We start from the raw sequence: 15,511 nt of genomic DNA on the forward strand, positions 1-15,511 counted from the left end.
GAGTTTTCTTTTAAAAATTATATCTTGGGACGAGGCACGTCTGACAAAATTGACATTCATTGTCTGTCTTCCAATGCCTAGAAGTTCAAATCGTATTTGGAACTCAGCGCGTTACACTTGCCTTTAAATAAGATAAAAGTTGGGGTCCAGGTTATCTCCTTGATTTTTCACCAGGGGGGTTTGATCTGGTCCAAAAGAAGGCGTCTTGTAGGAAGAACTTGTTTTGATTAAGGTGATAATGACCTGGAACGTGTTGCCTCTGAGAGTGACAGAAGGGAAAATAATTAACAATTTTAAAATAGAATGAGGGATTAGGACTAACAGCCCTGAAGAGAGCAGTCAAGGGCTCTCTTCTCCAAATGGCCACCTTGGCTGTCTCCAAATGTGCAATGACAACTGTATTACAGCACTTTGCCATTTTAACATCACCTGTGACTCTCCCCATCTTTTGGCCTCCTACAGTGTTCAAGTTAGTGATGAGTAAGGCAGTGCAGTGGTTATGTTAATGAAGCAGTAAACTCAAGATTGGAGTAATAATCCATAGACTCTGAGATTAAAGATCACCATAACAAGATACCTCGGCACCACATTGACAACACCTGTGACGATGCTATGACTTTAAGAGGCGTATTTTGTCCTTTTTTGGTGAAGCAAGGATGAGACAGAGGCATAACGCGGTCTGTTCTAAGCCAAAAAAGTAAACAGCTAGTGAGGCCATGTGACTTTTTAAAAGTTGGAACAATTGAAGCAGCATGAATGGGTGGAGTCAGGTTCCCGCAGAACCAGAATTTTAGTTTAGCTTTCAGCAGTTGTTGTGCTTTTGAAAATTGCTACATCTCTTTCTCTCTCCTTGTTATGGCTAAAAACTGGAGTTCACCCTGTTGCCAGAATTTCATGTGCATGGTCAATCATGCTTCACAAACATGAATGAGTTTTTTGAAAAAGTAACAAAGAGGATTGATGAGGGCAGAGTAGTGGATGTGATCTATATGGACTTCAGTAAAGCGTTTGACAAGGTTTCCCATGGGAGACTGGTTAGCAAGGTTAGATCTCATGGAATACAGGGAGAACTAGCCATTTGGATACAGAACTGGCTCAAAGATAGAAGAAAGTGGGTAGTGGTAGAGGGTTGTTTTTCAGGCTGGAGGCCTGTGGAATGCCACAAGGATTGGTGCTGGGTCCTCTACTTTTTGTCATTTATATAAATGATTTGAATATGAACATAAGAGGTATAGTTAGTAAGTTTGCAGAAGACACCAGAATTGGAAGTATAGTGGACAGCGAAGAAGATTACCTCAGAGTACAGCAGGATCTTGATCAGATGGACCAATGGGTTGAGAAGTTGCAGATGGAGTTTAATTTCACATAAATGCAAGGTGCTGCATTTTGGGAAAGCAAATCTTAGCAGGACTTATATACTTAATGGTAAGGTCCTAGGGAGTGTTGCTGAACAAAGAGACCTTGGAGTGCAGGTTTATAGCTCTTTGAAAGTGGAGTCACAGGTAGATAGGATAGTGAAGAAGGCCTCTGAAAGAGCCATTATTAAGCAAGGCACACCCTATTTAAACGAACCAAAAGCAACACCATAAAAGACAACATCAACACTCACCACTCACTGCCTTCAAATTCAATGATCCTAAAGCCAATCTGGAATTAGGGAATATGAACCTGACAAACCCCTCCAATTTGTTATTATCCTGACCAAACCCCCTCAAAACATATCATGGAGATCGCCTAGATCCTAACTTCTATCTTATTTAAAGGCAAATCTAAGGTGCTGCATTCCAAATGTGATTTGATGGTCAACAACTAAGCTTTAAGCAAAACACACTTTATTCTTACACCACAGTTAAAATACAAACAAAAAAAGAATTGGCATAACTTTAACACTTTTGAAATATTTGACAAAATAATATATTATTTAACTACTACTCTTCAACTGTTCCAATATAGCAGGATCCCATAAACACACCCTTGGCAAAGGCAAATTCAGCAAAATAAATTTGATCATATTCTATCTCCTCCAGGCCAGGAGAAAGGAAAAGAATGAATGAACCTAGCAGCAGAAACAGAACTCAAGCTTTTGCAGCAGCAGCAGAAAGAGAGCTTTAAATGGGCTAACAGATTCATAAGAGCACAATAAGACAAAGATTGACACCAAACCAGGGATGATAGGAAGAAAAGCTAAGAGCTAATTGAAAATAGTTATGTTTTCATGGAGGTTTAAAGCATGAGAGCTTATACACACAAGTTTAAGAAAAGAATCCTAGATCAGCACAATCCATGAACTACAGAGTAAAAGGACTTCAAGTGACAGTGGGAAGCCATTGTCAGACACAAACAATCTCTATTAATAGCTATTCACCCTCTTAAATGATTGTTCTCCACTCCTTTGTCTGTCCAACTTTTCCGCTCTCTCTTTGAGCTCTATCCCTACCTATTGTTTACACCTTATCTCTTCTCCATACCCTATCTACCATTGGTTCTGAGGAAGGGTCACTTGACCTGAAACATTAACTTAGATTTCTCTCCACACATGCTGACAGACTTGCTAAGCTTTTCCAACATTTTCTGTTTTTGTTGTGGACAGAATGTATTTTTTTCTTCCGGGAAACTGACATTGGGGTCGATAAAAAACAAGGGGGAATTCTCCTGGCAGCTTTGTTGGTTATTAGGAGCATACTGTTTCCTGAAGCACCAGATACAAAAACTTTTTAAGAGTTAACAGAAATTGTTAAGGAGTGTTATGACCCCATGAATCCTCTAATTGTGAGACGCTATTGGTTTTTCTCAGCAATTCAAGAACCAGGGGAATCCATATCGGGATTTTTGACTAGGTTAAAACGATTGGCAAAGGCATGTGACTTAGCTTTAAGCCTTCATGAAATGCTATGAATCCATGTGGTATGAGGAATTAATGATGTAAACATGCAAGTGCACCTACTAACTGAAGCCCAACTGGACTTCAAACAGGCAAAGATTGGTGGAGTTGTAGACAGTAAGGAGGATTGTCAGAGGATATAGCAGGATATAGATCAATTGGAGGCATGAGCAGAAAAATGGCAGATGGAGTTTAATCAAGACAAATGTGAGGTGATGCACTTTGAAAAGTCAAGTAAAGGTGGAAATTATACAGTGAATGGCAGAACCCTCAGAAGTACTGACATACAGAGGGATCCGGGTGTGCAGGTCCAACGTTAATTGAAGGTGGCAGTGCAGGTTGATAAGGTAGTAAAAAAGGTCTTTGGCATGCTTGCCTGCATTGGATGGGGCATTGAGTTTAAGGATACATAAGTTATGCTGCAACTTTATAGAACTTTTGTTAGGCCACACTTGGAAAATTGCGTATAGTTCTGGTCACTGCATTACCAAAAGGATGTGATGCTTTGGAGAGGGTACAGAAAAGGTTTACCAGAATGTTGCCTGGTATGGGGGATTTTAGCTATGAAGAAAGTTTGGATAGACTGGGTTTGTTTTCACTGGAACACAGGAGGTTGAGGGGCAACCTGATAAAAGTTTATAAGATTATGAGTGGAATGGACAGAGTGGTAAGTTTTTTTTTAGATTAGATTACTTAGATTAGATTACTTACAGTGTGGAAACAGGCCCTTCAGCCCAACACCAACCCGCCAAAGCACAACCCACCCATACCACTACATTTACCCCATACCTAACACTACGGGCAATTTAGCATGGCCAATTCACCTGACCCGCACATCTTTGGACTGTGGGAGGAAACCGGAGCACCCGGAGGAAACCCACGCAGACACGGGGAGAACGTGCAAACTCCACACAGTCAGTCGCCTGAGGCAGGAGATGAACCCGGGTCTCTGGCGCTGTGAGGCAGCAGTGCTAACCACTGTGCCACCGTGCTGCCCACTGAGGCTTTTTCCCAGGGTGGAGGGATCAACTATTAGGGGACACAGCTTCAAGATGTGGGCGGGGGGAGGAGTGGGGAGAGTGGATTTGAAGAGATGTGCAGGCATGTTTTTCACACAGAGGATGGCGAGTGCCTGGAACACGTTGCCAGAGGAGGTGGTGGAGGTAGACACACTAGCAGCATTCAAGAAGCACCTGGACAAATACATGAATGGGAAGGGAATAGAGGGATATGAATCCTGTAAATGAAGACAGTTTTAGTATGGAAAAGCAAAATGTGTCAGCACGAGCTTGGAGGGCTGAAGGGCTTGTGCGGTATTGTTCTTTGTTCTTAGATACTACAACTAGCTTTTTCTTTGGAAAATGAGGCAAATGGAGCATATGAGTTACAGGGGTACACAGGGTACAATTCCAATTGAAGTGGACACCCTTGCCAGTCTGACTGAGCTTGGGGGACACCACTTGAGTGAAGGCAATTCCATAGCATCACTCAGGACATATCATGAACAGAGGGACTCAACTCAACCTACTGAAAAAAACCCCTCAAAACAAAGCCAAGCCTCTTAAAAATAGTTAATATTTTCTTTAGGATCAGGGCTGGTAAGCCATTGTAGTTTCTGCCGGTATGCATACTTGAGAAGCAGAAGAGTCCCACTGGGTCTGAATTGAGTAAGAGAACTCATAGGCTGGCATCCAGGAAAGTTCACACCCTGAAAATCCCACCTACATCTGGCTTGGAACAGTTACATTGTTTAGCAACATCCAAATCAGAACCAACCAAAACTAAAATCTCACCAAATGATTACCAGGTTCTAATGGAGGTTGATACCGGTCAGGCCATATCAGTGATTTCAGAACCAGTCTTTAACAAAATTCACTCTGGACTCCAACCATTCAGTTTGTGTAAGACCTCGGCTAGACTGAGAACCTATACTGGGGAACCTTTACAGATTAAGGGTACCACTTTGGTTCTGTTTTGATATAAGATGCAGCTAGTTCAGTTACCATTGATTGTAGTAAAAAGCTTGGGCCCAAGCCTGATAGGGCAAAATTGTTTAAAATTCATCTCGATTGGTTCAACATTTCTTGATTATAAAATGGCAGTCTGAGTGAAGTCCTAATTAAATAGCTGGACGTTTTACAGGAAAGTCGAGGGACTATCAAAGGAGCCAAGGCCACCTTGCATGTTGACCAGGAAGCAATTCCATGAATCTGCAAGGCCCACTCAGTGCTAATTGCCTTATGGGCAAAAGTAGAGGCAGAAATCAGGAGGCTGGAAGGCAAAGGAATCATGAATAGAGTCCAGCTTACAAAATGGGCAGCACCGAGCGTGCTAAATGTGAAGCCCGACAGGTCGGTTCGCCTTTGTTCGGATCTTAAAATGGTAAACTGCCTCCTGCAGCTGAATAAATACCCAATCTCTCACATCGAGGCCCCATGTACAAAGCTGGCAGGGGGGTCTGTCCTTTGCAAAGCTGAACATGAGCCATGCATTCCTGCATATGCCGATGGATGAGGATTCCCAGAAGTATGGTACAATTAATACCCAGAAGGGTTTGTACAAATACACAAGACTGCCATTTCAATTATCATCAGCCTGTGCCAGTTTTCAGGAGAACATTTTATAAGGTCTACCCCATTTATCTGGATGACATGTAAATATCAGGGAAGACCAAGAAAGAGCACTTAGAGAACTTGGACAGAGTCCTTAGATGTTTCTCCCAGGTGGGTGAATGCCTTAGCAGGAAATGTGTGTGTTCCAGGCACCCCAAGTGACCTACCTAGGCCAATAAGACCAGGTTACACCTGTTGGAAAATAAAGTGAGGGCAATCAAAGGTGCCCCAGCTCCAAAGCTGTACCAGAGCTTAGGTCTTTGCTTTGATTGATAAATTATTATGGAAAGTTCATATGCAACCTGACCTCTACACTCGTACTCTTACATCTGCTTTTGACAAAGGAGCAGCCTTGGAAATGGTCTTGTAGCCAAGACGTGGCCTTTAGGGAAGTGAAGAAGCAGCTATCTAAGGTATTGGCATACTATGTTCCCAAGCTACTTCTGGTCTGATATGTGATGCATCTCCATATGATATTGGGGTAGTATTGGCTCACAGATGGACCAATGGAAAGGAATGCCCAATTGCATGTGTTTTCTGGAATTGGGTTAATGCAGAGCGTAAATAGCCCCAGATAGAGAAGGCAGATTTGGTGGTTATCTTTGGTATGAGACAGTGCCTCCAATACCTTTATGAGCATAAATTTGCAATAGGAACAGACCGCCAACCCCTGCTTGGGTTACTCAAAGAGGACAGGGCTGTGCCACCCACAACTTTAGGTCGAATTCAGCAATGGGCTTTCGTTCCAAGCGCAATTAGAGGTTGGAACACTGTCAAAAAGTGTGGCACTGGAAAAGCACAGCAGGTCAGGCAGCATCTAAGGAGCATGAGAGTCAATGTTTCAGGCATAAGCCTTGGTGAAGAGTTTATGCTCAAAACATCGATTCTCCTGCTCCTCGGATGCTGCCTGACCTGCTGTGCTTTTCCAACACCACACTTTTTGACTCTGCCTCTCCAACATCTGCAGTCCTCATTTTCTCCTAGAAGTTGGAACACCGGCTGGGTGGCGAAGTAGCAAGTGCAGATGCCTTGAGCTACCTCCCACTGGTAGGTACACCATTGGTGCTGCTACTGCTGGAAGAGTCCATTCTATTTTTGAACTTTCAGGACACCCTTCCGGTCACCACTGATAATATCAGACTGCGGGCACAAAAAGATCCTGTTCTGGCAAAACTAAAACAACATTTTGTTAATGGGCGAAACAAAACCATCATAACCAGAACGGAAACGTTTCTGCACCTGGCAAGACCAGGTCACCAAAGAGGATGGCATTTTATTATGGGGAGCAAGAGTGATCGTCCGGAATAAAAGTTACCACCGGATACTGGGTGAATTCCACCAGGGTCATCCAGGGGTGTCCAGACTGAAGATGTTGATGAGACCTTATGTGGCCAGAATTGGATACAGACATAGCCGTGTTGTGGGGCAATGCCAAGGATAGAAATTACCGCCAGCAGTTCCTCCACATTCGTGGGAATGGCCAGGTAAACCCTGGACTCAGGTACATGTTGACTATGTGGCCCTTTGATGGGCTCAACAAGGTTACTTGTTGTGGACGCCTACTCAAAGTGGCTGGATGTGCACAGAGTTCATTCGTCAAACATGGGCTGACAATAGAAAATCTGTGAGCATCTTTTGCGATGCATGGGCTCCCAGAAGTGTTGGTCACAGACAACGGGCCATCATTTACCAGCAGGGACTTTCAGTATTTCCTAAAGTCGAGTGGCATTCAACATGTAAGGACGGCTCCATACCATCCATGTCCAATGGTCTGGTGGAAAGAACAGTCCAAACTTTGAAGGCAGGTTTAAAGATACAGCCTACAGGTTCACTCGATACCAAAGTTTCCCGGTTCCTGTATGATTATCGGACCCACTCCTCATGCAACAACAGACATGGCTCCAGCAGGTTTGCTAATGGAGAGAAAACTCTGCACCAGATTAAATTTGATCATCCTGGACATGAGTTGGGAGTGGGTGAAACGGCATCAGGAACGCCAATGCCAGACACAAGACTCCTCTAACAAGAAACAGTTTACTTCATGGAGCAATGTATGATGCCAAAACCACAGATATGGCCTGCATGGGGTAAGATGCATATTCAATGTGAGGTCAGATCCCACAACGTACAAAGCTCGGATAGGTGAGGGGGTCCTGAACAAGTAAGTGGACCACATTAAAGCTGCAAACCGGCAAACACGGCAGGAGCAAAACATTACCCAGTCCCTCAGAACAAACAGAAAGGCTATCAGAACCTGTGGGTTCTGTCCCTCTGTCTAGCATCGAAGAAACCTTGGAATCTGAGATGGACGTGAGTTGCAGCCTTGATGCCTTTGTTGCCTGAAAAAGAGATGAATTTCTTCTAAGACACTCTGAGTGCAAGAGGAAGGCTGCAGTGCAGTACATGCCATCCATATCCGAGGCTCAGTCGGAGGAACCGGACCTAGTACGAAAATGGCCCAGGAAAGGCCACAAGACAAAGCACAGACCTACATCCGTGGACTTAGTTGAGGGGGGCGGGCGGTGGAAGGTGCTGATTGTAACAAGGTCAGTCAGGTGGATCTCACAAAATACCAGTTCCCTGATTGCCACTGTTAATCTGACGAACAGATATAAACAGGAGTGTCAGAGGTTCTGTTCACTCTGAGAACTGGGATCAGTAGTGAAGGACTCACCATTTTGTACTGGGGGAGGGGGTGGGACCAACCTCTAAACTGCCTGAACCACACAGTCAGTGTGTTATTACTGCTGTTGGGTTTCCTACTGAGGAGGAGAATTCTCCTTTTTTCTCTACCCCTTGTTTCAGATAGATTTTCTTTTGATTTTCTTTACTGCTTGTTGTGATTGTTTTGTTTTCTGGGTTTCACACTGTTTATTTCCATTAATTTGAGCTGTGCTCAACTGCATAGGCAGCTACCTCCACTGCTACTGCAGCTGCAGCCTGGGCTTTGCCTACTACCCTGCACTGTTGCTACTGCCTGGGGCCTACCTACAAGTGGGCCTGTTGCTGCTGCTGCCTGGGCCCCCACTGACACCCAGGATTGCTGCTGCTGCCTGGGCCCCACCTATACCTGGGTCTGCTTCCATTGCTAGTGCCTGGGCCTGCTTCCACTGCTGCTGCCTGAGCCCCACCTACACCTAGGACTGCTGTTGTTGCTGCTGGCCCCCACCTGCACCGCCTGGGGCCCGCCACCACCACTGCTGCCTGGGCCCCACCCAGACTTGAGACTGTTGCTGCTGCCTGGGGTCTGCCTCCAGCACTTCTGGCAGGAGCCTGCCTCCACCACTGCTGCCTGGGGCCCAACATTGCACAAGGACTGCTACTCTAGCTGTGTGGGTCCACCTCCACTGTCACCATCTGGACCTCACCAACATTTGGGACTGTTGCTGCTGCTGTCTGGGCCTGCCTCCATCGCTGCTGCCTGGGGTTGCCTCACTGCGGTCCTGCCAACATCTGGGCCTTCCAGTGCTGGAATCATCACTGCCGCCTGAGACCTGTGTGTGAGGGGATCCTCTGAGGCTACACAGCCGCAAGCCCAAAAATGGCAGGCCCCAGCTGCACTTATGCTGGGGTAACCACTGCCCTAGGCTCAACTACTCCAGTTCTGGCTGCAACCCTGACCCCCTTCAGGCACTTCACTAAACGCCTGGGGGTTAAGGCCTATCCCCACCCGAACATGACCATTGAGGCCTGCAGTAAGGCTAATGTGTTTGGCCCACTAGCCATTGACGCTGCAGCCAAAATGTACAAGAAGGCTTATTTTTCCTGAAGACTGAGTAAGCAGTCCATCTGGCTGTGGAGAAAGAGCTTACTGTGGGTGGGACATACCTACCCGTGAACCATTTGGAGGTCACGGCCTAGAGGATTGTGATTTCGAGCTCCTTCTCCCTCACCTTCAGACACTAAGGGAAATCTGATCAGGTGTCCAACCGCTCCTGCCCGGTCTGAAGGACCATGACCTCAAACATGTGTACTCCTTCAGACGCCAGTTGCTTCTTTGTCTGGCCCAGGAGGAGGTCAGTGAGGGCTTTTTCATCCTCTTCCACGAGGTCGCAGCCTAACGCATCTTCTGGACAGTGGACAGTGTGCAGTGCCACCTGTGACGCAAGGTGGGGCACATATGAAAGAACTACCCCACCCAGAAGGCTGCCCAGCTACAGCAGCAGCCATGGGTGGCACCATCATACTCACTCCCCCTCCCCCTAGGACAACATCAAAGGCCTCACCAGCAGGGGCTAAGCCAGGGGCTACTAGTGCTTCTGCCTCTGGCAGCACAACCCTATCCCACCCTTTGGAATCCGACCCTTGCCCTGCCCCACCTTGGTGCAACAATGCCCCTGTGGCCAAGCCAGCGATCCCAGCCCAGGACCCCTGGCCCCCAGCCCCTCGATTCCATGCCCAAACCCTGCCCCATTGTGGCAACCCTTGGGGCATCAGTGACTCACCCTTGCCCGGTGACACACACCCTCGGGATCCATGAGCCTGAACACCACCCCAGTCCTCTGGGCCCCGGTTCTGACCTTGTGGAACCTGCTAGTGCTGCAGCCACCCCCATCCGGGTTCTGGGCAGGAAGCTGGGCCCCTGCCCCACCCATCACCACTTGAGGAGCCTGGTGTGCCAGTGTCGGGAGAGGAGTGGGGTCCCGGGCTTCTGTCACCCGATGACCTGACGTTGGGGCACTCCAAGAAGGGGGGGTGCTGAGGAGGTTACCGCCAGTGACCCTGGGGGTGGGGTCGCTGGGGGTTTGATGCCAGCTGGTGGTGCTGGACCAGCCCCATCTCTCTTGGTAGGGGAGGGGCTGGTCATCAAGAGCAAACTTCCCAGAGGAGGATTTGGGCTCGGTGATGTGCACTAGGGGAACACGCGGAGTCCATCTCCAGCGAGGTTTTTGAGTCCCAGGTGCCCTCTACTGAGCTCCTCCCCCATCCCCCTTGAGGAACTCCAGGATTTTGTGGAGGAAACTCGCAGTCACCGGGTTAGAGTCCAACTGGCACTCGACCACTGGAGCTCCTTTGAGCGAGTGTGCTGGTCAGTCCAGGCTGCTCACCAACCACCTGGACTGGACGCAAATGAGTGAAAGCGCATTAGAAACTTCCTCGGTGCACTCCTGGTGAGGGCAAGGTATTTCTGCTTCCCTCCCTTGTCCTCCCAGTAAAGGTTTTAATTGTATTGGTGGTGGTTGCACAATACTGGTGACATAAAGACTACCAGAGCCAGCCTCAACATCAACAACAGCAGGAATCACAGCCCAGATTCCAGACCTTCTTGGTCCTTCGGGACAGGAAGTATGTGGTGTACTTCCTGAAAGAAACCCACACTACCCTGGGTGACAAAGCCACCTGGCTCTTGGAGTGGCAAGGGGGATCGACATGAGTCACCTCACCCACGGATCTGGTGGGGTGGCTATCTTTGTTGGCCCTGCATTTTCACTGGAGATCTTGGGGGTCAGGGAGCCTGTGCCAGGCCGTTTGCTTCACCTGACAGTTCGGCTGGGGGGACGCGGTGCTTCACTTAGTCAACGTCCACACTCCCTTGGCTGGACCTAGGCAAGCGAGCTTCTATGGAGAAGTGTCCGCTCATTTCGTCTCCATCGACGAGAGCCAGTGTGTTATCCTCGGGGGAGATTTTAACTGCATTCTTGAGGACAGGGACCATGGCAGTGGCTGCACTGCTTGGGTATCGGGGAGGAAGTTGGGGGACTTGGACATGGTGGATGTCTGGCAGAATCTCCATCCTGACTCCATCACCTTCACCTTCGTGAGGCCTGGGGTCAGAGCATCCAGAATCGACTGCCTATTCGTTTCGTGGGCGTACGCCTCCTGCTTTCCGTGGCCTCCATGCGGCAAGTGCTGTGTACAGACCATCACCTGGTGTGGGCAGAACTCCTTCCATTCGGCGCCCGGCTCAGGTCCACATACTGGCACTTTAACAACCTGGTGCTGGAGGACGAGCGGTTCTGGGAGTTGGTCCATCGAATTTGGGCTGGCTGGAGAAGGAAGCGGGCAAGCTTCCCCTCCCTGACGCTATGGTGGGACGTGGCAAGGTTCATGTCTGCAGTTTCTGTCAGGAGTACGCAAGGGGGTCAACAAAGAGGCAGAATTCCAGGATTGAGGAGTTGAAGAAGGAGATGCTTGATCTGGAGTCATGTCTCAGTCAGTCCGATGTGGACCTGGCCCTACGAGGGGTGTATAAAGTGAATAAGGTCACACTCAGAGACCTGCAGCTCATCGGTCCTGGGGCGCGTATGTGAGGTCATGGATCTAGCTCCTCCAGGACCTGGAACATGGTTCCCCTTCTTCTACTCGCTGGAAAAAAGGCAGGGCACCAGTCAACAGCTCCTTGTGCTGCTGGCTGACAACCGGTCTCTCGTCTTGGATCCAGAGGGTATCAGGGCCCATGTCCGATCCCACTACATGGTTTTGTTCTCTCCGGATCCATTCAGCGAGGATGCTCACAAAGTTCAGTGGGAGGAGCTGACCGGCGCCCTCGGCAGGCTCTCAAGGGGCAAGTCCCCAGGGCTGGTACGGGCTGACTGTGGAGTTCTTCAGGGCGTTCTGGGACATCCTAGGGAGCGACTACGCACAGGTTCTGGGGGATTGTCTAAATGCCGGAGAGCTGCCCCTTTCCTGGCGCAGAGTGGTCATCGTCCTGCTGCCAAAGAAGGGGGAACCTTCATTCTTTGAAGAACTGGGATCTGGTCTCCCTCCTTGGCACGGATTACAAAATTTTCGCCAGGGCACTGTCTTCTCACCTGGCTTCTGTGCTGGTCCACATGGTTCATCGAGACCAATCCTACACAATCTCAGGCCAGAAGATCCACGGCAACATCCATCTGAATCGGGACCTGATTCATTTCTGTTGATGGGCTGGTCTGACGAACACCTTCTTGTCTCTTGATCAGGAGAAGGCATTCGACAGGGCTAATCATGAGTATCTGCTCAGGACTCTGCGGGCATTCGGGTTTGGGAAGCGATTCATCACCCAGATCTTGCTTTTGTCCAGTGCTGCAGAGTTCTGGTTAAAGTTAATGGCTCCTTGACGGTACCCCTTCGCTTTGGGAGAGGAGTACATCAAGGCTGCCCCCTGTCCAACCAGCTGTATCCCCTGTGTGTGGAGCCTTCCTGTGCCTCTTGTGGAGGATGTTGGGGGTGGTTCTGCATGGCACAGGCACGGCGATGGTCCTCTCGGCTTACGTCGATGACGTGCTCCTCACTTTCACCGACCCAGCTGACCTGGGGAGGATGTGCAAGTGCCAGGTAGTGTATTCAGCAGCCTCTTCCAGCAGGACCAACTGGGCCAAATGTTCTGGACTACTGGTCGATCCGTGGTATGTGGACTGTTTGCCGGAGAGGTTTTGGAGGTTTCAGCTGGAGTACCACCCATCTCCTCTATCTGGGGGTCTACCCCAGCCCGGCTGAGGAATCCTGGCCGGAGAACTGGCAGGAACTAGAGGCTAAAGTCTCGGCTCGCCTAAGCCACTGGACAGTTCTGCTCCGATTGCTATCTTACAGGAGTCGAGTGCTGGTCATAAACCAGCTGGTGGCCGCCATGTTATGGTACCAGCTGGTCTTTTTGGTCCCTTTTCCTGGTTTTGTCGCTGACATCCTGAGAACGTTGGTTCACTTCTGGGACAAAAGGATGCACTGAATCATTGTCCAGGTCCTGAGTCTCCCTGTTGAGGAGGGCGGTCAGTCGCTGGTGTGCATCCGCACTCAGGTAGCGACGTTCCGTCTTCAGATCGTGCAGCGATACCTTTACGTTGAGCCTCCTCCTAGGTGATATGCCCTGGCAATGTATTTTTTTCGCCAGGTGCATACCCTTAACTATGAGGCGCAGCTCTTGTTCATCGACTATGACGGTTTAGAGTTTGCTCTCAGGACACTGCCTGTCTTTTACCAGGATCTGGTCACTGTCAGTAGCAGCTGTCGTCAGGGAGCCATTGGTCAGGAATCCACACGTCTGCACTCGGGGGTTTGAGTGGCTGTCTGAGGGGAGGGTCGTGGTGGCGAGGGTGACCAGGGTCGGGGACGTGCTGGGTAGCGGGGCCCGGGGTGGATGCTGCTGCACGATATAGCAAAGAAGGCAGCGGTAGACATCCAGTTCGTGGTCACTGCCATTCGACGCATTTAAATGGTGGTGCTCAGACCCTACATCATGCACCAATTGGAGGATGCTCAAGTGTGTGTTGGAATCCCGTCTGCACATGCCCCTGCCTGGATGGAATTTCAAGGTCCTGTACTTCCTGTGGGGACCTGTGCCCCACAGCCTGAGCTGCCTCTGAAGTTTTAGTTTTGCCCCCTTTGGGGGCTGCTGCTGCACACTGTCCACCTCTTCTCCCTCATCCACCGCTTGGTCATGCCTTGGCATACTCATTTGCCACCGGGCGGTGTTGGTCCCCAATGGAGGGCTCTCTCCGTGGGAATCCGCCCCCTTTCTCTCGGGGATCTGGGGTGGAGGGTGCTGCATGCAACAGTCACCTGCAACCGCAGATTGTGGTGGTTCAAGGACTCCCAGCCCAACTGCTTGTTCTGTGGTGCTGTGGATCATGTATATATTGGGTGTGGGCATTTGCACTCCCATTTTTTATTTTCTTAAAAACCTTCTCTTCTGTTTTTGGTTGCACTTCAGTCCAACGCTGAAGGCACCCGGTGCGGAGGGGGGTGGGTAGGTCAGAGAATCTCCTTATGGGTCTGCTTCTGGGCCAGGCCAAGCTAACCATAAACAAGTCGACATATCAATGCACCTCATGATTTTATAAACCTCTGTAAGGTCACCCCTCAGCCTTCTACGCTTCAGGTAACAAATGTCCCAGCCTATCCAGCCTCTTCTGATAACTCAAATCCTCTAGCCTTGTAAATCTTTTTACACACTTTTCAGTTTAATAACAGCCTTCCTATAGCTGGGCAACCAGAATTGTATGCCTTAACAAATGTGACTATACTAATGTCCTGTACAGGCATTACATGACTTTCCAACCCCTATATTCAATGCTCTAACCAATGAAGGCAAGTGTGCCAAACTCTTTCTTCACCAGCCTGTGATGCCACTGTTGAAGAAACTATGTACCTGCACCTCTCGACCTCTGTTTTCGACAACACTCCTGAGAGCCCTACTATTAACTGTGTAAGTCCTGCCCTGGTTTGCCTTACCAAAATGCAACACATCACATTTACCTAAATTAATCTCCATCTGCCGTTTCTCGGCCCATTGGTCTAGTTGATCAGAATTCCACTGTACTCTCAGATAAGCTTCTTCATGTCCAATATGCCACCAAATTTGGGAAGTTTGTAATCTCAGCCGCTTTGAAAGAGTTAAACAATTCATCCCATTCTTTCCATACAGTGCTGCATGCGTTCATTTTTCTTGTATATTCCCCTTTGAGTTACAGTTGCATCCATTTTCAGGTAGCACACTCTAGATCAGGACAACCTGTCACATAAACAAATGAAATCTTCTGTTTCATTTGCCAATGGCCGTCAACAACTACTTCATTTATATAGCACCTTTAACATCATCATAGTGTCCTCTGATTAACAACCCACCTGCCAGTAGAATAGTTTCTCATTTTTCCTCCATCTAAATCCCTTCATAATTCTGAGCCCCTCGAGCTACTCTTCTCCTAACTTTCTGAGGTGAACAGTCCTGGACTGCTTGAGATTTTTCACACTGCAGATATTCACTACTCGTTATCAAATGGGCGGCACGGTGGTTAGCACTGCTGCCTCACAGCGCCCGAGACCCGGGTTCAATTCCCGACTCAGGCGACTGACTGTGTGGAGTTTGCACGTTCTCCCCGTGTCTGCGTGGGTTTCCTCCGGGTGCTCCGGTTTCCTCCCACAGTCCAAAGATGTGCGGGTCAGGTGAATTGGCCATGCTAAATTGCCCGTAGTGTTAGGTAGGGGGTAAATGTAGGGGTATGGGTGGGTTGCGCTTCGGCGGGTCGGTGTGGACTTGTTGGGCCGAAGGGCCTGTTTCCACACTGTAAGTAAGCTAAAAAAATACAACTTGCTCTTTGCT

The sequence above is a fragment of the Hemiscyllium ocellatum genome, chromosome 47 (assembly GCF_020745735.1).
Source record: "Hemiscyllium ocellatum isolate sHemOce1 chromosome 47, sHemOce1.pat.X.cur, whole genome shotgun sequence".
NCBI lineage: Eukaryota > Metazoa > Chordata > Chondrichthyes > Orectolobiformes > Hemiscylliidae > Hemiscyllium > Hemiscyllium ocellatum.